The sequence below is a fragment of the Lissotriton vulgaris genome, chromosome 1_2 (genome assembly GCF_964263255.1).
Source record: "Lissotriton vulgaris chromosome 1_2, aLisVul1.2, whole genome shotgun sequence".
Taxonomy (NCBI): Eukaryota; Metazoa; Chordata; class Amphibia; order Caudata; family Salamandridae; genus Lissotriton; species Lissotriton vulgaris.
In genome coordinates, this window is record NC_141686.1 from 262,166,195 (window position 1) to 262,190,882 (window position 24,688).

Consider the following 24,688-nt stretch of genomic DNA (forward strand, 5'->3'; position numbering starts at 1 on the left):
CTTTACATATTCTCATCTTAACGGAGATTAAAATCAACAGACCTCCTTTAGCTCTTCCAAATTTAGAAGCTACAGCAGGTAACCACAATAAGAGGTGACTCCTTCTACATAAATCGGGTCTAGACTTTATGGGGCATATTATCAACAAATATTTATCGCTATGTAGGCTAAGCGACAATTTTTTCATCGCTGAGCATCACCGGATTTTATCGCTGAGATAACGTGCTATTAGCAACGTTTATCTCAAACGCGATAAAATTCCTGGCGATAGCGGCAAAATCCGTGAATATCGCAGGAGATACAGCTATATTCATGCATTATCGCTAACAGGGTCTTAGCCATTATATCCACCTCCCATCCATCTATACTACTATTATAAAGAGAGAACTTGCACCTTTTGGCCAGGTAAACTCGGGAACCTCAGCACCAATCACAACACCCAATACAGCGTCGGAAAGGGCAGCTGCAGCAGAAGGACATAGGCTATGCAGACGCACACCATATACATTTAAAAGGCAAAAGAACCGTGCCAGCAAAGTAGTCCCTTGTGGGCGTGTCTGCATTGTGATGTGGGTGTGTGCTGGGGGCGTGACAATCGCTGGGGGCATTCTGTCACGAGTGTTGTTTTTTCTTCCCAGGTTCAATACATTCCTGCTCCCTTTAAATAGTAATTCAGTGGTGGTCCCATTCTCTTAGAACCACCCCAAGCACAGTTATGGGCAAAATACAACTAAAAAGCCCTGCAAAGCATTATGGGATAAGCTTAGCATATTTTTTAGCATTCATGAAAGGGTTTCAATGTTTTTCAATGTTACTCATCAGGGACATCTTGGGACGACGAGGTGAACTGCAGCTTGATGTATAATATTTTAAATGCGATTGCATTTGCCTCATCATGGACAACTAGGGACGGCGAGGTGAACTGCAGCTTGATATATAATATTTTAAATGCTATTGCATTTGCATCATCAGGGACATCGAGGGACATGAGGTGAACTGCAGCTTGATGTGTAATATTTTAAATGCTATTGCATTTGCCTCATCAGGGACATCTAGGGACCATGAGGTGAACTGCAGCTTGATGTATAATATTTTAAATGCTATTGCATTTGCCTCTTGGGGACAACTGGGGAGAACGAGGTGAACTGCAGCTCTTTGTAGTATTATTTGGATACTATAATATTCACTTCCCACTGCTAATCTCGCCCCATAATGGTTTGCAGGGGCTTGATCTCAAAATCATCACCTCTCTCACTGCTTGCTGGAAGCTAATTTCACTTTTGTGAAAAGACTATATGCATTTTAGCATGTAGAAATACTTGTTATTTTACCTTGAATATATGAGGTTTCTGTTTTAATAATTGGAAATCTGATGGAACGAAATATTGTGGATTTATTGAACCAAGTTTGCGGCAATTCCGCCCACCCCTACTTTAAATACCCCTGCACCCCATAATCATAACCCACCCTTACTCTATAAAATACACCAACACCCTTAAACACTAACCCATCTTAACCCTATAAATATACCCTGTACCCCAAAACCAAAACCTATCCCTAAACCCTAAAATTACCCCTGTACCCCAAAACCAAAACCTAGCCCTGAACCCTATAAATATCCCTGTACCTCAAAACCCAAACCTACCCCTGAACCCTAAAATTACCCCTGTACCCCAAAACCCAAACCTAGCCCTGAACCCTAAAAATACCCCTGTACCCCAAAACCCAAACCTTCCCCTGAACCCTAAAATACCCCTGTACCCCAAAACCAAAACCTAGCCCTGAACCCTAAAAATACCCCTGTACCCCAAAACCCAAACCTAGCCCTGAACCATAAAAATAACCCTGTTCCCCAAAACCGTAAGCTACCCCTGAACCCTAAAATACCCTGGTACCCCAAAACCCAAACCTAGCCCTGAACCATTAAAATACCCCTGTGCCCCAAAACCCAAACCTACCCCTGAACCCTAAAAATACCCCTATACCCCAAAACCCAAACCTAGCCCTGAACCCTAAAAATACCCCTGTACCCCAAAACCCATAACTATCCCTAAACCCTAAAGCTACCCCTGTACCCCAATGACCCAAAACTATATCTGAACCCTTAAAATACCCAAACACACTAAAACATATACCTCAGTACCCCAAAAGATATACCCCTATACCTATACTTACCTTATCCAAACATTTAAAAAAACATGCCTTTACCATTCATGCATTTACAACGAATTTCGTTGTAAATGTATGCGTGGTAAAAGCATATAAAATGTAATGCCATGCGTTATAATGGCATTTCGGAGTTCTGGTACTTTCGAAATGAAAGTATGCGGAGTGATGGTATGCGGAAAGAAAGTTGCGGAATATTGGGTGTTTATCCTCCCCCGGTAAGTACATTGGTGGCACGGCGGCCCACATCTCCGGCAACATACTCCTATTTTTTTACCACCGATTGGAAAAATGCACAGGTCTCTCTCATTGATGGGCAGCACCGACATAGACTTTTAGACACACCTCCAGCGACAAGTTCTAGAATTGCGAACTTTAGAGCTGGGGAGCTACGTTCGAATCTCGGCATCAGCTCAACATCCTGTGATTCCAGGCAAATCGCTTTGTCTCCCCGTACCTACCACAAATGAATGTGTTCTTCTGTAATGAAAATTGTGCTCATGCCATGTTGTCGAGTTCGCGCTATATAATATTGCAAGGAAAAATAAAGTAGGGAAACTCGAGTTCACACACTACTGAACGCGCACTCTTGAGTGCATCAGCAGTGCACTGTGAATCGGAGCGTTTCACAGGACTGTCACAGATAAGAAATGCTATCCAAACGAAATCCTACAAAACAATATACTACTGGCCGGCAGCATTTCATACCCGGACAACGTCGGAACGGGCTGCTAGTTGGATATAATGGCTAAGAACTAGTCTGAACAGGCGTTAGTTTTTGGAGATATTCGCGCTTAGCGCACATATTTCCAACGCTACGCCTGTGTTGGTAATAGGCGATAGCGAGGTTAGCGACTGCTTTCAGTCGCTAACAGGTTGGGAATGCCCACTTTGCATGTCATTAGTGATAAATCTCGCAGACATGCTAAGCGGGCCCCAAACCGCTCGCTATCGCCTACAATCTGTCGCTAACTGCTATTAGCGACAGCTTATGAATAGGGCGATAGAATTATTGCCGCTTAGCGGCTGAAACAGCTGCTAAAGCTGCGATAATTTCCTATCGCCACCCTTGATAATATGCCCCCATGTCTCTTGGAGACAAATAATATCATGTAATTCTGGAGAAATGAAGACAGACCAAGACCGGGTCTCTAATTTATTTCTTATGCCTGATACGTTCCAAGTAGTGATTGTCTATCCACTACAGATGGACTCTTCCCCTGATATAGACATACTGCAGTGTTTGTTCATATAGGACTTTCTATAGTACCACAGAGATTGCTAGTTGGTAAAATGGCCTCTGGAATTTCTCGAGGAGATGCCCCTGGTTGTATATCCTTACACTTTGACATTCCAGACCCATCGCTACTACATACCTTAGTACCCTTCTCTTTAATCAGGAATCCCTGGTCCAGCTGATCATTAAGGTCCTTTCCCACCCGTATAGTTTTCTGTACTGGGTCTTTGGGTTGGACTACCTTGCGTCAGTCATTACTATCCAGGGTACTCAGCGCATGTAATCTATTAGCTACAGGGATATTGATCCCAGTTTGTTTACTGAGTGGAGGTATACCCGGATACTGATTAGGCTCAAACTGGTTGTCTCTAGTTATGTTGGACCTCAGGTGTCTATAATAAAATCCCTATGGGAGGAGGGTAATATTCTGGTTACATAACCAGGTCAATGGTGCATTCTCTATAGTATTTCTTGCCCACCTCGGTGAACGGAAGTTAATGATTATGCAATCCCCTTCTAAACATTTATTAAGCGGACCAATCCATCCAACTCTCCGGGTAGTCATTATCTGATAGGAAGCCTCCATAGGGTATCCACAATTTTTAGATAGCCAGTGGATGGTTTTATTTTTTAACATATCATGATTTTCCATCTGGCAGGCCCGTAACTTAGGTACATTAGATAGAACAGCAACATAAGGTTCGCATTACGGGGGTAGATCTATTCGTTTAGGGGGTGAAGTATCTTGGTCCAACTTAATAACATACTTGTTCCCAGAGCCCTGTGTAGATGACTCTTCAGGTCCTGTCCCTGCTGTTGTATTCTGCATCCGGGCTAGATCAACAGGGTCAGTAGGACTTTCGGATCTTACAATTGCCTTTGTCTGGGGATGCCCTTCTCTATTGTTAGCACAAATTTCCTTTGTGACCAAAACATCAGGGACAGTTGTAGATACCCTATCTGCCCCTGGAAACCTGCTCATACTTCTAGTTTGTTCTAATTGCCTCTCACTGACTTTGTCCATATTTCCCTCTAGCTTATGTACCTCTCTCATCAAGGTTTCCATTTTATCATAGAGCGGCCTGAGGAGATCTGTTAGAATCTCCGTGATAGTTTCTAATGTAATGTTAGGATTTGGGAGGTCAGTCTGGCTCTGTCTTGGTTGTGGTCCCTTGCTGTTTATTCTTCCATCTTTTTTTATATTGGAGCTACACTGGCCAGTTAATTTCTTTTTACACCCTCGTGTATTTTTAGGGGATAGTGGGGTAATGGGGATTGATAGAGTTGGTGTCGGCGATATCCGTGAATAATTGGCAGGTTGTTCTGCAACGAGGTCAACATCCCTTGTCATTACAGGACCTATTTCATTTTTTTATTATAGAGTTTTCCATGGAGGGTCTTTGCCCATTCACAATAAGGACGCCCCTATCCTTCTTCCCTTTATCACCCACCTAAGGGCTGGGGCCTATATAGATAAACGTCTCTCGGTACGGTCAGTTTCCTCTGAGAGTACATTTACCGCTCTCACCAGGTAGGTATCTATAGTAGTGCATGATTTTTTGATCTCCCTTTTATTAGTTTTCCTCTTAGCCATCCTATAAGCACCATTTTAGACAGGTACACACTAGAGATCTAAAACAATAAATAACCAAGTTACAGATGTTCCATATAATATGTCAAAGATAAATACCAGGTCCCGCTTGTTACTGGACAGGGGGGGGCCCAGCCCGGCCTCCTCTGGCCTCTGACGGCATAAGACGGTCCCACCCTTGTCCCGGGCTTGGCCCGGGCGCTGCCCGTGCGTGTGCCGTGCCGTGGGAAGGCAGCTTTTCTTCGGCTGGTGGTTCCTCCCCCTGCAGCTGTGGTCGGATGTCGATTAGCGCTGGGCACCCTAGGACATGGAGTACCAGCAGGGAGAGCGCGAGTCTGGCACAGCGCTGAAAGGCAGCAGGGATGTGTGGGTGACAGGCAAAGGATCCTGGGACAAAGGTCCCACCAGGATTCAGGGGCATAGAGGCAGAGTAACCCCCAGAAAACAACTCTTCTGGGACCCTACTCAAATTGGCATCAGCAGATAAAGGGGAGTAGAATGTAACCATGGGCCCGATTCACAGAACTAACTTAAGACAAAATTCTGAACCTACTACCATTTTGGTATTCACAGAAGGCACCTACTCATTTTGGTATTCACAGAAGGTACTTACTCATTTTGGTATTCACAGAAGTTATGAGTCCTAACTTTAGGACTCCTAAATGCCTTCTGTGAATACCGAAAGTCTTAAATTTTGTCTCAGTTTAGGAGTCCTAAAGTTAAGAGTCCTAACTTTACTACTCCTAAAATGAGAAAATCCTAACTTTAAAACTTTCGGTATTCACAGAAGGCATTTAGGATTCCTAAAGTTAGGACTCCTAACTTTACTACACATAAACTGAGAAAAATCCTAACTTTATGACTTTCAGGATTCACAGAAGGCATTTAGGAGTCCTAAAGTTAGGACTCCAAACTTCTGTGAATACCTAAATGAGTAAGTGCCTTTTGTCAATACTAAAATGAGTAAGTGCCTTCCGTGAATACCAAAATGGTAGTAAGTTTAGGATTTTGTCTTAAGTTAGTTCTCTGAATCGGGCCATCCGTTCCTTTTGCTCGAATCGCTGGAGTGGGGGATAGAGTATTTCCAAACAGGAGACGTAGAGTAGCTTTGATACACGAAGCACATTTGGGAGAGGGTCTGATACATCAAGGGATCTCTAAATCCATACTAGAATTAAAAGAGACATACCTGGTGGCAATTAATTGCCATAACTGCACCAGAGATCGCTCCAGAGAATGCAGCCAGATACCTGACTATAGTGTAGCCAGCCCAGTACAGACACCATTGTTAGACAGCATTAGACTTTCTACATGCAGACATCAATATGGACGAATGCGCTCCCATAACTATTAAGACAGATTCATTTGGATGTGGCCTCGGAGCTCGGCTGACGCCTGAACTGAAGATTTGCGAGTCTTTATTGGCACATACGCAGTTGGCATGCTACATTCTGACCAGGGTCCTGCATTCAGCTCTCAAGCTTACAAGGAGGCCATGGTCAATCTGGGTGTTGCATTGCGGTATTCTAGTCCATTCCATCCTGAGGGAAATTCTGTAGTGGAAAGAAAAAACTGGACATAAAGCAATCTATACCAGCTAGGGTATTAGGCTTGGGTGACGGTGGGTCAAACATCTAATAAGTATCCAATGTAGTCTAAACAATCTGCCAAGAAGTTCTCTGGGTGGAATCACTCCATATGAAATCCTTTTTGGTACTAGAATGATTGTCGAAGACCTCGATCGTCACAATTCAGTGGTAGATCAAAAACCTTTTGGTATCAAAGACCATTTGGCCGTTTTGCAGGACTTAAATGAAACAAGGAATAGTCAAGGCAACACATTGCAGAACGAGGAAACAAAAGGGAGTCTAAAGGGAAAGAGAAAACTAGGACGCCCTCCACTCAAAAAGTCATCAAGAAACAAATGTCCTAGTTTTCAAGGCAATTCTCATCTATTGATCTGCAGACATCACTAGCTGTATATTAATTAGACCAGAAAATCTCTTATCATAGAGATGTAAGAAAAAAGATGTCTCAGTCTATTGCCCTTATAAAAACAGCCAGACTCTGATAAACACACTTAGACCAACACAAAACCCACAATCACCTTAAAAGACAACAGAAAAAGGTGAGGAAAGCGAGATGGCACCTCACGGGCGCACCACCAATGATATTTGTATTGATTCAATACAGTGTCTAAGGGTAATAAATCGGAAAATATCGGGGACCCTGCAAATATCGCGAGCGTTCATTCGCGAATGGAATAGGCTACACTGTTTACATTGTTTTGAGACTGCTTAAATATGGCCGCGGATATCACATGGTTTCACCAATACTCACTCTTAACAAAACAGGGGAGAAGTGGGCGAGTAGCATAGCTTTTAATAGATTCCGACCTATGTGAACTGAACATTCATCTCAGAGGGGATAATCAAGATATTTACGATCATAATCAGAATACCTGCCGATCCCATAAATATCGCGATAGCACCGCGAGAACCTCGTAACACATATACATAACATTGCCTAAAGACTGTTTAGAAATGGCCGCGGATGTCACATGACTACCGCAACCCATCAGGGGTCACGAAAATCGGCAAACTAAACCCCGAGTAGACCGGCTGAGAACTCTTCCGGTGTTCGAGTGCTGAGAAGACGCCGGACGATCACTCACTACCGGTAATCTTTCAATGGGCCATGCTATAGTTAATTGTGAAAGGCAAGCATTGAACTACAGGTATAAGGACGCTCTCTGAATGTATAACCCCTGTTTGTCTGGTTGTTTAATGTAGCAACTGAACCGAAGGGAGATTGGATCACGCTCACCTATGGGGGCTGCATTCCTGTTTTAAAATTCCTCTTAGCTGGTATGAGAGGCGTGGCTAACTGAAGGGTAACTATTATTTATAACAGCATGGCTGTTTGACTGTACAAAGTATCTTTGTGTATTAAACAGGGGTGGACAGCAGGTAACCTCGACTATGTTTGTTTTTTATTACAGCATGCAATGCTCAGTGTCCTTTGCAGTGGCATTTAAATTGGTTTGCCCTGAGGAAATTGCCTGATAGAAACCAAGGCAATGAAACATGTCGGCTGTTAGTAGGGTGTGAATCGATTGGTAGTATTCACATCCCTCTTTTTATGTTTATGTGTGTACTGTATGCAACACAAACAGGAACATGAGTAAAGTTATTTGTCCTAGTTGCACAGTAAATTATACGTTAAATGTTGAATGTTGTTAGTTTCGTTACATATAAGTTGTGTCCACTGCACCACTCACTGTCTTTTGCTTTGGGTTTAAGACACATTTCCGTTAAGGCTTGATGGCACCAATGATGAGAACAGGGCCATCCTGGTGAGTACCAGCCAGGGGTCCCATTGGTGGTGCGCCCGTGAGGTGCCATCTCGCTTTCCTCCCCTTTTTCTGTTGTCTTTTAAGGTGATTGTGGGTTTTGTGTTGGTCTAAGTGTGTTTATCAGAGTCAGGCTGTTTTTATAAGGGCAATAGACTGAGACATCTTTTTTCTTACATCTCTATGATAAGAGATTTTCTGGTGTAATTAATATACAGCTAGTGATGTCTGCAGATCAATAGATGAGAATTGCTTGAAAACTAGGACATTTGTTTCTTGATAACACATTGCAGAAGCCAATGGCCACTGAAGAAAAACCACCTGTCCCAGCAAGGCCTGCCTGGATTCCAAAGATTGGGGATCTAGTCAGAGAAAAGATCACGGACAAGGAGGAATTTGGGCCTTCATACAGACAACCAGTTCCTGTGATAGCAATCCACGGATCAAGAACAGTGTTACTGCCGCCCCTTGCTGGAAGAAAGGAGAACAGGTTTGTATCTATCAATCTGGTAAAACCACATCATGTGGCCGATCATAAGTAGTAGGCCAAGTGGACCCCAAAGATTTAGCAGACGATCAAATCTGGCTACTATCTAAGAGTTTCAAACTGAGAGACTCATCACCTTTGAAGAATCTACAGTGCGAAAAGAAGACTATGCAAAAAAGCCATGGAACTTGTGCCTCTTGAAACCCAAATAACAGTTCGTCAAGAAACGACTGTGTACAATGATATAGCATCTGACTATACTAATATGATATGTCATCAGTTAGCTCCAGTGATTTCAAGTAATCCTGATGCAATACCAACCATTGACAAAACTGCCTCTGGCTATTTCATTAACTTTGATACATTATCCGAGGATCCCAATGAGCCTGAAACGACGCCAGCAAATAAAACTTTTAAAGAACAAGTAACAGAACTTTTTCATCAACTTGAAAAAACGTATCTGGTATCACCATGGGTTGAACTTTGGATTGTGCTAGGCGTATTTTGTCTCCTACTTTGGCTGATTCTTGTATTAACTTTGGGAATGCTGATAAATGGAAGATATAGTAAAATGGACACAGCAAGTAAGAACATCAACTTGCTCCTGAAGGCCACACAAATCATCTCATTGAGAACAAAGAAACTTGTCATCAGTGAACATCACAGCCGTTCCTATACCTGGTGGTATAGCCTGGGACAGAACTGATTATGACATCTTCGGTCCTGCAGGGATTAATAGGCGAGTATATAGTAGGCGAAACAAACTCTTGACCAAGCGCGGATAACGTGCAGTTCATGTGATGCACTAATGTGAGACGCGCGTGCATGTCAAACCCATCAGCCTCGCACCCATTGGCTCCCCGAGCCAGGCATCAGAAGCATCAGACTTCAAAGCAATCCCTTCCGCTCCCCCGCCACTTCGCCACACCAGCCATGTCACACCACCATTTGTCTGTGCCTCATCAGACTTCAAAGCTGCCGCTCCCCGCCCGTCGCAGCAGTCTTCAAAGGAATGCCATACTCCCCACAGCAATGCCGAGAGCTTGTTTTCTAAAGCCTCCCTGTTCAGCTTTCGTCTCTCTTTCTCCCATTCCCTCCTTCCGCTGCGCAGCCTCCCTTCGCACCCCCGTCCTTTTCCCCCACTCTCTTTTGCCTCACTGACTTAATCCGATGCAAATAGCAGCGCTGCTGACGAGCTTTATTTTCATGTTTCATGTTGCATCTAACTTTCAACACAGTCCGCTTACTCCCCTCCCGCGGTTTGCTCATGGATTATTTTGAGTTGAAGCGATTTCAGCGTCGGATCATCACAACTTGCAACATGTCAGAAAAGAAAATTGTATGCAGAATCCTGTATCCCAAAAAAGTGGGCGTATTGGTCTGTTTTTAAAGCTACTCATCCCTGATGGACTCGCTTTAAGCACAGCAGCAGCTGCCTCTCACAGGATTCCACAAGCATGGCATTAGCCTTTGATGTAATTCGGGAGAAAGACGAGACACCCGTCTTACCGCTGAGCTGCACAACATGAAACCAGCAAACCCGGGATAAATACTGGCTTCCCCCACTTGAACAAATGGTGTGATCCTATGCAGTTACTTATTCTCCACTGTGCCTTCTTTTATCATCACCTTTAAACTCCCCCGTTCAGGGTACGCGCTGTACGATAACATGCTGTTGGCTAGATTTGAATGTTGTTCCATCTGTAGTGACAATCTAAGCCACAGACAGGATATGCACAACAACTGACTTGCTTTTTGGGTCAGTAATGGCATCGTCGTCAAGGCGGTGGAGAATGGACTTACATATTTCTAAGCTCATGTTTAGAAACCATTATTTCTAATAAATGACACTCATACCGGTGATATAAATCCCGGAAGTGAAATGTTTTGCATGTAAAATAAACCTATTTTGGGGATTTTGAAGTCTTCACCATATTTTACATGTTGTTTGTTACACAATGCACCTGCCGCGTGCATTACGGCTCGGCTCGAGCTCTAGCTACCACCCACTCTGGGCCCAGACTCGACCTCCCAGTTCATTTGCTGGTTTGCCTAGCTCTGCTACCAGTGACCCTCCCGGCGACTTGCATCCACCCTGCCCTTCTGGAACTAGGATGCAGACACGTGACTGCCAGAACCGCAGCACCACCTGCTCTACCATACAGTGTACACCCACACAGCTCTGCTAGTTCACCTCAGTGCTGTTCAGTAGCACTCTGTACCTCTGCTCTCACAGTACAAGGTTATGCACACACAGCTCTGCCAGTTGACCTCCATGTCGCCCAGAGTACTCAGTAACTTGGGCACCAGGGCACACAAACGCTGCTCTGCCAAAGTATCTCAATGACACTCAGCAAACATGACCTTCCAGGACTAGGAGATACTGCTCTGCCAGGCCATCGAGCTTCCGCTCTACTGAGACAGACACACACACACACACACACAGCTCTGACAAAACACACTCACTCTCGCACACGCAGACACACACACATCTCTGACAACGCACACTCACTCTTGCACACGTAGATACACACACAGCTCTGACAACGTGCACGCACTCTCCCACACAAACACACACACACAGCTCTGACAACGCATACTCACTCTCGCAGACACGGAGTCCCTCACCCTCACACCCCCTCGCACCCCCTCACCCTCACCCCCTCACCCTCACACACCCACCTCACACACCTGATTCACCCTCACACCCCCTCACCCTCACCCCCCTCACCCTCACACCTCCTCACCCTCAAACACCCTTACCCCCGTCACCCACACCCCTGTCACCCTCACCCTCCCTCACACCCTCTCACCCTCCCTCACACCCTCTCACCCCCACCCTCACACCCGGTCACAACCCCACCCCGTCACCCTCACAACCCCATACCCTCACCCTCATACCCTCACACCCCCTCACCCTCACACCCTCACACCCCCTCACCCTCACACACACTCACACACACTCACACCCCCTCACCCTCACACCCCCTCACCCTCACACACCTTCACCCCCTCTCACCCTCAAACACACTCGCCCTCACACACCCACACACCCTCACACCCCTTCACGCCCCCTCACCCTCACACACAATTACCCTCACACATACTCACTCATACACCCTCACCCTCACACCCCCTCACACCCCCTCACCCTCGCACGCCCTCACCCTCAGTCACCCTCACACACCCTCACCCTCACACAACCTCACCCTCATTCACCTTCACTCTCACTCACCCACCCTCACCAGCATAGCATAACAAAACATAGCATAGCATAACAAAACAAAGCATAGGATAGCAAAACAAAACATAGCTTAACAAAACAAAACATAGCAAAACACAACAAAGCATAGCATAGCATAACAAAACACAACAAAACATAGCATAGCATAACAAAACATAGCATAACAAAACAAATCATAGCATAACATAACACAGCATAGCAAAATAAAACATAGCATAGTAGAACAAAACATAGCATAACATAAAACAAAGCATAGCATAACAAAACATAGCAAAACACAACAAAACATAGCATTGCATAACAAAACACAACATAGTATAGCATAACAAAACACCCTAACACATCCTCACCCACCCTCACACCCCCTCACCCTCAGACCCCTCACACACCCTCACCCTCTCACCCTCAAACCCCCTCACTTACCCTCACACCCCCTCACTCACCCTCACACCCCCTCACCCTCACACACCCTCATCCCATCACCCTCACACACCCTCACCCGCTCTCACCCTCAAACACAGTGACCCTCACACACCCACACACCCTCACCCTCACACACCTCACACCCCTTCATGCCCCCTCACCCCCACACACCCTCACCCTCACACACACTCACTCACACACCCTCACCCTCACACCCCCTCACACCCTCTCACCCTCACACACCCTCACCCTCACTCACCCTCACTCTCACTCACACACCCTCACCAGCATAGCATAGCATAACAAAACAAAGCATAGGATAGCAAAACAAAACATAGCATATCAAAACAAAACATAGCAAAACACAACAAAACATAGCACAGCTTAACAAAACACAACAAAACATAGCATGGCAAAACAAAACATAATAGCATAGCAAAGCATAGCATACCAAACACAACAAAACATAGCATAGCATAACAAAACATAGCATAGCAAAACAAAGCATAGCATAATAAAAGACAACCAAACATAGCATAGCATAACAAAACATAGCATAGCAAAACAAAGCATAGCATAATAAAACATTGCATAGCATAGCATAGCAAAGCATAGCATAGCAAAACATAGCATAGCATAACAAAACATAGCATAGCATAACAAAACACAGCATATCATAGCATAACAAATCACAGCAAAGGATAGCAAAACATAGCATAGCATAACAAAACAAAACATAGAATAGCAAAACAAAACATAGCATAGCATACATCATCTCTCTGCTCCACCACAGCATCACTCAGGGGCACCACAACATAACTATGTGCTACCACAGCTTCACTGAACACCACAGCATCACTCGTTGGCCATCACATCACTCAGCGCCACCACATCATCAATCTGTGCAACCATTCAACAAGACCTGGTTCAGATATGTTCTCTCAATGTTTCAAGCTTTATTACAAACTAGCAGCCTGTCCCGACGTTGTACGGGTATGAATTGCTGCCGGCCAGTAGTATATTGTTTCATAGGATTTCATTTTGATAGCATTTCTTATCTGTGACAGGCCTGTGAAATGCTCCGATTCACAGTGCACTGCTGATGCACTTAAGAGTAGCCTGCCCTGCCCTGTCCCTGTCCGGTCCCTGCCCTGCCCGGTCCCTGCCCTGATCTGTCTCACATCACCTTCTATTCTACAGCGCCAAGACGCCGCGGCATTCGAGCGCTTAATAAAAACTTCAGTCAGTCAGTCAGTCAGTCAAGAGTGCGCGTTCAGTAGTGTGTGAACTCGAGTTTCCCTACTTTATTTTCCTTGCAATATTATATAGCGCGAACTCGACAACATTGCATGAGCACAATTTACATTACAGAAGAACACATTGATTTGTGGTAGGCACGGGGAGACAAAGCGATTTGTCTGGAATCACAGGATGTTGAGCTGATGCCGAGATTCGAACGTAGCTCCCCATTTCTAAAGTTCGTAATTCTAGAACTTGTGGTGGGAGGTGTGTCTAAAAGTGTATGTCGGTGCTGGGCATCAATGAGAGAGACCTGTGCATTTTTCCAATTGGTGGTGAAAAAATATGAGTATGTTGCTGGAGATGTGGGCCGCCCTGCCACCAATGTACTTACGGTGGAGGGTAAACACCCATTATTCCTCATCTTTCTTTCCGCATACCATCACTCCGCATACTTTCATTACGAAAGTACCATGACCCCGCAATGCCATTATAACGCGTGGCATTATATTTTATATGCTTTTACCACGCATACATTTACAATGAAATTCGTTGTAAATGCATTAATGATAAAAGCATGTTTTTTTTTAATGTTTGGATAAGGCAAGTATGGGTATAGGGGTATATGTTTTGGGGTACTGAGGTATATGTTTTGGGGTGTTTGGGTATTTTAAGGGTTCAGATATAGTTTTGGGTTCTGGGGTACAGGGGTATTTTTAGGGTTCAGGGCTAGGTTTGGGTTTTGGGGTATAGGGGTATTTTTAGGGTTCAGGGTTAGGTTTGGGTTTTGGGGTACAGGGGTATTGTAAGGGTTCAGAGCTAGGTTTGGGTTTTGGGGTACAGCGTTTTTTTAGGGTTCAGGGCTAGGTTTGGGTTTTGGGATACAGGGGTTTTTTAGGGTTCTGGGCTAGTTTTGGGTTTTGGGGTACAGGGGTATTTTTAGGGTTCAGGGGTAGGTTTGGGTTTTGGGGTACAGGGGTATTTTAAGGGTTATGGGCTAGGTTTGAGTTTTGGGGTACAGTGGTATATTTAGGGTTCAGGGGTAGGTTTGGGTTTTGGGGTACAGGGGTATTTTTAGGGTTCAGGGGTAGGTTTGGGTTTTGAGGTACAGGGGTATTTATAGGGTTTAGGGATAAGTTTGGGGTACAGGGTACAGGGTATATTTATGGGGTTAAGAAGGGTTAGTGTTTAAGGGTGTTGGGGTATTTTATAGAGTAAGGGTGGGTTATGATTATGGGGTGCAGGGGTATATAAAGTAGGGGTGGGCGGAATTGGCGCGAACTTGGTACAATAAATCCGCAATATTTCGTTCCATCAGATATCCAATTATTAAAACAGAAACCTCATATATTCAAGGTAAAATAACAAGTATTTCTACATGCTAAAATGCATATAGTCATTTCACAAAAGTGAAATTAGCTTCCAGCAAGCAGTGAGAGAGGTGATGATTTTGAGATCAAGCCCCTGCAAAGCATTATGGGACGAGATTAGCAGTGGGAAGTGAATATTATAGTATCCAAATAATTCTACAAAGAGCTGCAGTTCACCTCGTCGTCCCTAGTTGTCCCTGATGAGGCAAATGCAAATGCATTTAAAATATTATACATCAAGCTGCAGTACACCTCGTGGTCCCTAGATGTCCCTGATGAGGCAAATGCAATAGCATTTAAAATATTACACATCAAGCTGCAGTTCACCTCGTCGTCCCTAGATGTCCCTGATGAGGCAAATGCAATAAGCATTTAAAATATTATACATCAAGCTGCAGTTCACCTCGCCGTCCCTAGATGTCCCTGATGAGGCAAATGCAATAGCATTTAAAATATTATACATCAAGTTGCAGTTCACCTCGTCGTCCCAAGATGTCCCTGATGAGTAAAATTCAAAAACATTGAAACCCTTTCATGAATGCTAAAAATTATGCTAATCTTATCCCATTATGCCTTGCAGGGCCTTTTAGTTGTATTTTTGCCCATAACTGTGCTTGGGGTGGTTCTAAGAGAATGGGACCTCCACTGAATTACTATTTAAAGGGAGCAGGAATGTATAGAACCTTGGAAGAAAAAACAACACTCGTGACGGAATGCCCCCAGCGATTGTCACGCCCCCAGCACACACCCACAGCACAATGCAGACAGGCCCACAAGGGACTACTTTGCTGCCACGGTTCTTTTACCTTTTAAATGTATATGGTGGGCGTCTGCATAGCCTATGTCCTTCTGCTGCAACTGCCCTTTCCAATGCTGTATTGGGTGTGTGGATTGGCGCTGTAGTTCCCGAGTTTACCTTGCCAAAAGGTGTCTGTTCTCTCTTTATAATAGTAGTATAGATATCAATACATGTAAGTCACGTAAATACAAGACAAATTGCATTTCAAATGCTATAGGTGTCACATTTGCGAAAGTTATAACTATTGACATTGTAAATGACAAAGCTATTAATTTCGCTATTTTCAAAAACAAAACATAAATACAAAATTTGTCATTTACAATACCAATAGCTCAAACTTTCCTAATGCGAGACCTATTGCATTGAAAATGCTTGTTTGTATTTTGGGTGGGATTTTAACACATCATGCTATAGAAATATTTTTGTGTTTCAAACTTAGTAATTAGGCCTGGGCGTAGTTTGCATACACGTAGCTTCACCTAGTATACTTTCAACTTCACATGTAGCTGATGACACTGTGTACTTGCCAGATATGATAAAACAAGTATCTCTAGCTTTGTGTTTGAAAACCTTTATTGTGTGTTATAAAGGCACATATACAGGAAAAATAGATTTTTTTACAATATGACCATGAGTTATAGATCAAAGTTCAGAACTACATTGCTCCTAGATATAGATTATGTTGTCATAAAAAACCTATATAAGTGCCAATCCTTAGTCTCTGGTGGCAGGGGTCATGTACAACCAAGAAACCATCCAAGAATTTTAAGTAACCCATTCTTTCCATTTAGGCACTTGCCATGTGGCCATAGGCTGTTCATCCCCCAAAAGTTCACGATCTGCAGCCACATAAGTGTTTAATTTTGCGAGGCAAATAGTTCTGCACGTTTTTGGATCAAAAGGCTTATGCAAATAGAACAGCAGGTTCCTCGCTTCCCAAAGGGATTCTCTCACACAGTTAATAAGTTTCCAGGCTGTCGGATAGCGGGAATTAGGTAATATACAGCCATACAAGATAGTCTCAAAAGTCAAAATGGAAATGTTCGCAATGTGATGCAAGAAAGGCTGAAGCAATGTCCAGAAGTCTTGTGTATACTGGCAACCCCAAAGCAAATGATACACCGTCTCGTCATTGGCACAAGTTGGTCTTGGGCACCTTGAGGAGGGAGCAAGGCCTCTACGATGCTGAAATGTCTTTGCCGGTAGGCATCCATGGGCACTCATCCAGGCGATGTCCCTGTGGCTGTGACCAGGATCTCTGTGTCCCACCATACGCCAAACTGCACTTGACTACTTTTCCGAAAGGGCCCTATAATGACTGGTTTTTCTCTACAAAATAAAGCATTTTTAAAGCGTTTAGAGTCTTTACAAATGTCTCTTGTAAGATCAGTTAAGTCTATTGTGTGCAGAAATGTCTGTAAGGCCACATAGAAAGGAGGAACAGTTTGAGCCAGTGGCCGCAAATTGGAAGGGGTAAAAAGTCCAAACATTCGCAACATAGTACCTGTAAAATAACGAATAAAACAGCTAGCAGTGGTTGAAACTAGGCATGGGCGGAAAATCCGTTCCGCTCGCGGATTTTGCGGATTTTCGGGAAATCCGCAATCCGTGAGATTTGCGAATCTCCCGCAAAATCCGCAAATCCGCGAGCAGCGGATTTTGCTCGCACTGCTCGCACTGTTCGCGTGAGTTCGCGTGAGTTCACGCCCCGCGAATAAGTGCAAAATTGCAGAAATACGATTTTAGCAAAACTGAAAGTAACTACTTACCAGGTTCAAAAGTTCAGGCTCATCATTAGTAGCCATTTCCTGTAGTGCTTCCTGAGGGGCCCCTCCAGAGTTCAGTTGCCAGTTGAAACTATTATGTGACCCTGCTCTGAACCTCAGAATAGTTACACATATGCCACAAAGGTCCTGAATTACAGCTAAGGGAGACAAGCAGGAGCCAGGCTGGAAGTTAAAATCCATTAATCAGCCCCTAATTCATTATTGTCAGTTGGGGCAGGGCAGGTGTTGTAACTAATTTTGCAACAATGAAAGCACTTAGCAAGTGCAAAAGATCACTAATCAGGGCGCACTAAGGAAGCAGGTGCCAGCTAAAAAAATATTCTGTGACACATTAATCAGCCCCAAATTAATTCAGGTTACTTGAGGCAGGGAAGGTGTGCTTTGCTTTGCCGAAAATAATGTACACTGGACAACCAGAGGGTGTGGTGATGAAACAGAGGGTGGCATGGGTGGGCCAGAGGGTGGCATGAGTAGTCAGAGAGTGGCAGTGGTGACAGAGAGTGGCAGTGATGAAGAAGAGTGTCCCAAACAGGCTGGACACGTAGAAACAACAAGTTCGCGAAACTTGCGACCCGACAGGTAAGTTCGCAATTTGCGAAAGTGTACAAAACCCTCACGAACTGGCAGAAACACGGGCGAACACAAAAAAAAAAAATCCGCAAATTCGCGGGAATTCGCGGATTTTGCGGATTGCGAATCCGCAAATCCGCAAAATTCGCGAACGCGAGATCCGCAAAATTCGCTCATGCTTAGTTGAAACATCTTCTTCTGTTCTGGAAATAGTATGACTAAATAATTTAAAATAGAAGAAAGTCTTGAGTTCTGGAAGAATTTTGCCCCCATTTCACCAATGCTTACAGGTTTTTTCTCTACTTAATTTTTCAATTTTGGACCCCCATAAAAAGGTAAAAAGCACTTTTGCACATTTCTGCAACACCTGTGAGGAGGGAGGAAAAATCATTGCAGTGTAAAGTAATAATCAAAATAACAAAGCTTTAATAATTGATACTTTGCCTTCCAATGTAAGTTTACGTGTAGACCACATAGATACTTTACCATTTTGCCATGCAGTATTGCCCAGTTCTTTTGAATATGTCCTTGTGACGCAAAATAAAGACCCACAATCTTCGTAGGTTCTGTGGTGGTAGTCACAGGCAGATTTGCCAACGGGTCCCAAGGGCCAGCTGTTACACACACACTTTTTTCAATATTGAGTGCAAGACCTGAAACAGGTGAAAATAATGAAGCGTGCAAAAGAGCTCTGCGTGCTGATGCTGCAGTGGTGCATAGGACTGTAACATCATCCATGTATGCTACGACTTTGGCCTGTGAAGCTGAACCACCGGGAACAAATGCCCCGCTAATTACCTTGTCACTTCGCAATTTACACAAGAACGGTTCCAAAGCGCACACAAAAAGTGCAGGAGACAAAGGGCAGCCTTGTCGTACCCCCTTATGTATCTGAAAGGCCTCGGTATGAAAACCATTGATACTCACTTTTTTGCTTGCTTGTTTGTATAATATATGTCACATTTGCATGATATTGGGGGGTACCTGCAAATGGGACAACACTGCAAAAAGGAAATCATGTGAAACACTATTGAATGCTTTGCAAAAATCCAAACTCAATATTCCCAAAGGAATGTTTCTGTCCAGATTGCGAAGTACAACATCTCGAATGATCGTAAGACTATCAACAATAGTGTGGCCCCTTATTGTACATCTTTGGATACTAGTACGCAGTACAGAGCGGAACCTACGTGCTAACACTTTGGATACCAGCTTGTAATCCACTTTAAGCAAATAAATCGGGCACCAGTTCTGAAGAGATATTACATCTCCTTTCTTATAAAGGAGGGTGATGAGTCCTGTGGAGAAATCTGTGGTAAATGTATCATGCTCAAAACTATGTACAATCATGTCCATAAAATCTTTACAAAGCACACCCCAAAACTTTTTATAAAACTCCCATGGTAACCCATCCTAATCAGGACTAGAGCCCCTGGGTGCAGCTCCCAAAGCTGCGAGAACGTCTTCTACATCAAAAGGTTCCCCCAAAAACTTTATTTGTTCATCAGTAAGACGTTCTGGAAGTGCTTCGCAGAATAACTCTATTGGCCTCATTTATGAGGCCCCTTGCGCCATCGGAACGTCACTTTTTGTGACGTTCTGTGGCGCAGAAGCCTGCGTGATATTTATCAGGCAGCACTTAGCCACTTTTTCTGGCTTAATGCTGCCTGATAAATATTAGTCCCTTTAACGCAGTTTTCTGCGTTAAAGGGGCGTGCAATGGGTGTTGCTGGGGCGTTCCATGCAACATCCATGCCTTTTGACACTGCCCCAGATTTACGAGAAATCGTAAATCTGAGGCAGTGCCAAAAGCTTACGCTACCCCAGGGGAGGCTTAGGGGAGGCACAACCAGGAGAAATATCTTTATTTCTCCTCGCTTTTCCTTTTTCTATGTGTGCTGCATCCTGCAGCACACATAGAAAGAGGAAACGCCGCTTGTGATTATTTTTGTACAGGAAGGTTTCCCTTCCTGTACAAAAATAATCACCCCTGCAACGTAGGCACCCTTGCACCATTGTGCAAAGGTGCCTGCGCTGGCGTACACAGCCCATTGTGCACTGGCGCAGGGGAAAAGGACAGGAATGCGGCGTATCTTATAGATACCGCGCATTCCTGCCTTTTCTTTTGCCATAGGGAAGCGCAGCAGGAAAGCCCACTGCACTTCCCTACGGCAATACCGCATAAATGAGGCCCTATGTCTTCTTTGGAAGGAGGAGTGCTTGGAGAGGCATATAACGCTGAATAGAAGGTGTAGGCCACTTGCTTGCATTGTTCTACCCCAATCACTCTATCACCTTTGTCATTTAAAAGCATAGTGAGTAGGTTATGAGAGGTTGCTGCTTTGCGAAAAAAGAATGCTGTTCACTTTTCATTTTCTTGATAATGTTTCACTCTGGAAAGTGACGTAAATAATTAATTTACTCTCTTAATTTCTATGCAGGTAAGTACTTAATCAATAATAACTCAGATCGGATGAAAAAAGACAGAGTCCGTGGTGTTAGAGTTTCTAAGGGTTTTATTACTCATAAAGGAATGGTCGTGACCAGGATATCGGATTCTGACCACCACAGGGGTGTCAGAAGGGATAGATGAGCGCGCTACATTTTATTGTCAATACATAGCTTATATACTTGATTCACATCATAAGCAACAGTGCAAGAGGCGTAACAGCTGAGAGAAGACAAGATAACAGTATACACGTGGTACTAGTACGTAATCAAGAGGCGTGAACTAGGCGTGAACTGGAGGTGTGTGCTAGAAACGTCACTGATAGGTGACGCAAGTGGGTGGCACCAAGGGGTGGTGCTAACAGAATTGTTGCAATGTCAGCAGAAATCGGAAGCTTGGATGCGCGCGCAGCTGCATGACGTGTGATTGAAGGGGTGCAGGGGACTTGACATTTACACTGACGGAAAGAGACAGAAGTCTGGCATGTCAGATCAACTTGTACTTCTATCATATCTCATATCTGATGTTTAGGAACCATACTATCTGGGCGGAAAGGTCTCTAGGGCAGAAGCTATTCTATGCTAACTGTGGATGCGTGTATAAGCGCCTAAGTGTCTACATGAGAAGCGTGGGGCACGGGGCCTTCCATGGAAGCATGGTAACAGAGGCTATGAATTACTTGCACTGAGACAGGTCGGCCCTTTGGCTCTGCAGCTGGGGAGGATGTTTACTGAAGCTAGTAGGCAGGAATGTATTCTCGAGGAGCGGAACAGATAACTCGAAGGTTATAGTCAGTCTTGGCAGAAAGCAGGCTGAGCTGAGCGCGAGGGGCCGCGCTGGAAGTAAGTCAGAGTTCACGGGTACAGAGGTAGCCTGGGCAGAGGCTGTCAGAGTCAGAAGCCAGAAAAGAGGCTCGATGGCAGAAATTCGGGGCCTACTCTGCCAGAGCAGGAAAACATGTAAAGTACACTACAAAAAGACGGTGGCATAGCATACTTAGGAACGGACTATATAATCCATTCAGGGTGGATCTGAAAGAGGACAAGTTAACGGTGGACGCAAATGTATTTGCGTCTTCATAGCTGGCACAGGAGGGAAGTTACATGCACTTTAAGCTGGTACATGGAGTTGGTGGGGTTCGCGCTAGGGAACATAACATGACCAAAAAATTTATATTTCCTCATTCCCTCCTTGTTCCCTACGGACCCTTCATGATATATCGATCCTCATAAATCGATCAGTTTGTTCTTGTAACATCATTTGTTCTTCTTTCTTTCGTTTACGTTTTGAGAGAAAACTGGAATGTTCAATACAAGAGGTGGCACATAGTCCACAAATCGCTGGCCCACACTGTAGGCACAGGCAGCAACTGAATACTAGGACTAGGCCAATGCCTAGGAAGGATAGGATCTTCCATCCCCAAGCTGTTAACGTTGTCCAGAACCAACCGGACCAAGTCCAGGTGCCTGGATTCTGATGTATCTGATTTGCAATTTTATGGAGACGGGTAATAGCTTGATATACAGATGGTGCGTTTTGTGGTATGAAAACACAACAACTTGACCCGATGACCTTACAGGCTCCACCTCTATCTGCCAAGATGACGTCAATAACAAGACGGTTCTGAAGGACAACAACCCGCATGGCGGACTGCTCTTCTGTTAGGTTACCTAAGGCGGAGGCAGTTTCATTCACTACTGCTTCAAGCGTTCTAGTTGATCTACGTATTAATTTACTATTCTGAACAGGTCCTAAAAAGAAAAAGAATCCTTTATTAAAATCGGTGTACTGTTCCCATGCCGTTTCTGTGTAGTCGACAAGTGGGATATCTCTTCTGGGTCTATTCTTTACTAGATTGGTATTTCTATGGTAATCAGGGGGAGCTAGGAAAACAGGTGGCAGAAGGAATGCAATGTAACAGGTACCATCCCAATCTGGAGGTAGACGTATGTATGCGGTATGACCACAAACAAAGTAAGAATGACGAATAGCTTTAAAGGACGATTTACCTTGATCACTGAATTCGACCACAGTAGTGCATTTACTATGACCTAAGTGTACTGAACCTTTCTTCTTGATACATAATTCACCAGTGACTGGCAATACTGACATAATGGGTAGAACTGGTGCGGCTTCGGATTCAACAGTAAGAATCATGAGGCTAATTGTATAATTACCTAATCCATACACTTCATTTTCTAGATCAGTTCCTATTCTAGTGGGTAGTCCCTCCTTATCAGGGTAACAGACGTCGAGCAGGACTAAGTTCAGGTTTCCCCAAACCCAGCCCCCATTGAAAACAGCAATATCAGGATCTAAGGAATTAATTATTTTAAACCATGCTCCGCAAGAGCCATTGCGAGTGAACGGGTACGGAAAGAGGGGCAGAGCTCCCTTGTAATTCTGGTAGGGAGGGAGTCGGCCACATATCCAGCAATTTGTAGCATTGTTAGTCTGATGAGAATGATGTAGCATACTAATAAAAGTGTTGTTGCGCAGCGCAAGTCTGTAGGAAAGTTCATGTGGAGGTAACTCACTAAAAGTGTGTTCAGCAGATATATTGTAAACAGATTGTTCACGCTTGAAAATAGGGTAGTAGATAGGTAAAAGGATGCTAGCAACAATAATTAAAATACTCAGAATAAACATGATTAATAGTGTCACTATACAGTGACTACGAAGTGATTTACAGTATGTACGTTTCTTGGCTTCTCTCTCTCTATCTCGATCTAGGGGATACATGTCAGAAACTATTTAACCGATTCACCTAGGGGAGGACTTAAACAATTAAACTGTCTGACTTGCTAGATCGGAGTTTCATACGGTATTCTTCTTGGGGAGTTTTTTCTCGTTCAGATTCTGTAAAGTCTTTTGGCTCAACACAGTCTTTGGTGGGGGTGGACGAGTCTCGATCAGGTTTCAGTCCAAAAATTTTTTTCACATGACTCGTATGAACCCACCCCTTTCTCCCTTCGATTTTCACGGCCGTCCTCGTGGTGAGAAGGACGGTCTTCGGCGATTTCCAGCGGGGCTCCAACGGACTCTTTCTATCAAAATTCCGCACTAGGACGGTGTCCCCAGGACGGACGTCGTGTGGCTTTACATCAGTGTTGTCAGGGAAGGCTGCGGCAACCTGTGAACGACATGATTGGAGTGCAGACATCAAGGAGGCAAGGTAATCTGTCAACATATTACAATCAACATCAGTAATCTTTTTCGGAATGGGCGTCCCCCACATATTCGGTGGTCTGCCAAAGACCACCTCGTACGGGGATAGCCCTGATCTCGAATGGGCGACCATTCTCATGTAGAATAGTGCCACTGGCAGGGCGACTATCCAGTCGACCCCTTTCTCCTGACATATTTTGGCAAGGCGGATCTTTAGTGTCTGGTTATGTCTTTCTACAAGGCCTGCTGCTTCGGGATGTCGGACACAATGGAATTTCCACTGGTATCCCAGTAATAAAGAAACTTCTTTCATTAATGCAGATGAGAATGGCTGACCGTTATCTGAGTACACGACACGAGGCAGGCCGTATCGTGGGAAGAATTCACGAACCAGCTGCTTGGCAGTGGTCGGAGCAGTGTAATCTGGGACTGGGTATGCTTCGGTCCAGCGGGACAGAGCACAAACAACTACGAGAACATATTTAAATCCTCGACAACGGTCCATCTGGATATAATCCATCTGGAGGACTTCAAAAGGGTGATCGGGAGGATGAAATCCACCTTGCTCTACAGGGACGCTTTTACCTGGATTGAACTGACAACAGATCATGCAAGTACGCACTTTCTGTTTCGCTGCTGCTCGTAAGTGTTTATTGTTCCAAAGATTTTGTAAACTGTCTAGCATCGCTTTCTCTCCTAGGTGTGCTGGGCTATGTGCTGTATTTATCATGACTTGAACCATAGAGTCAGGGAGAAACCATGTAGATTTTCCCTTCGTCACCCAACCTTGGTCTGTTTGGACCCCT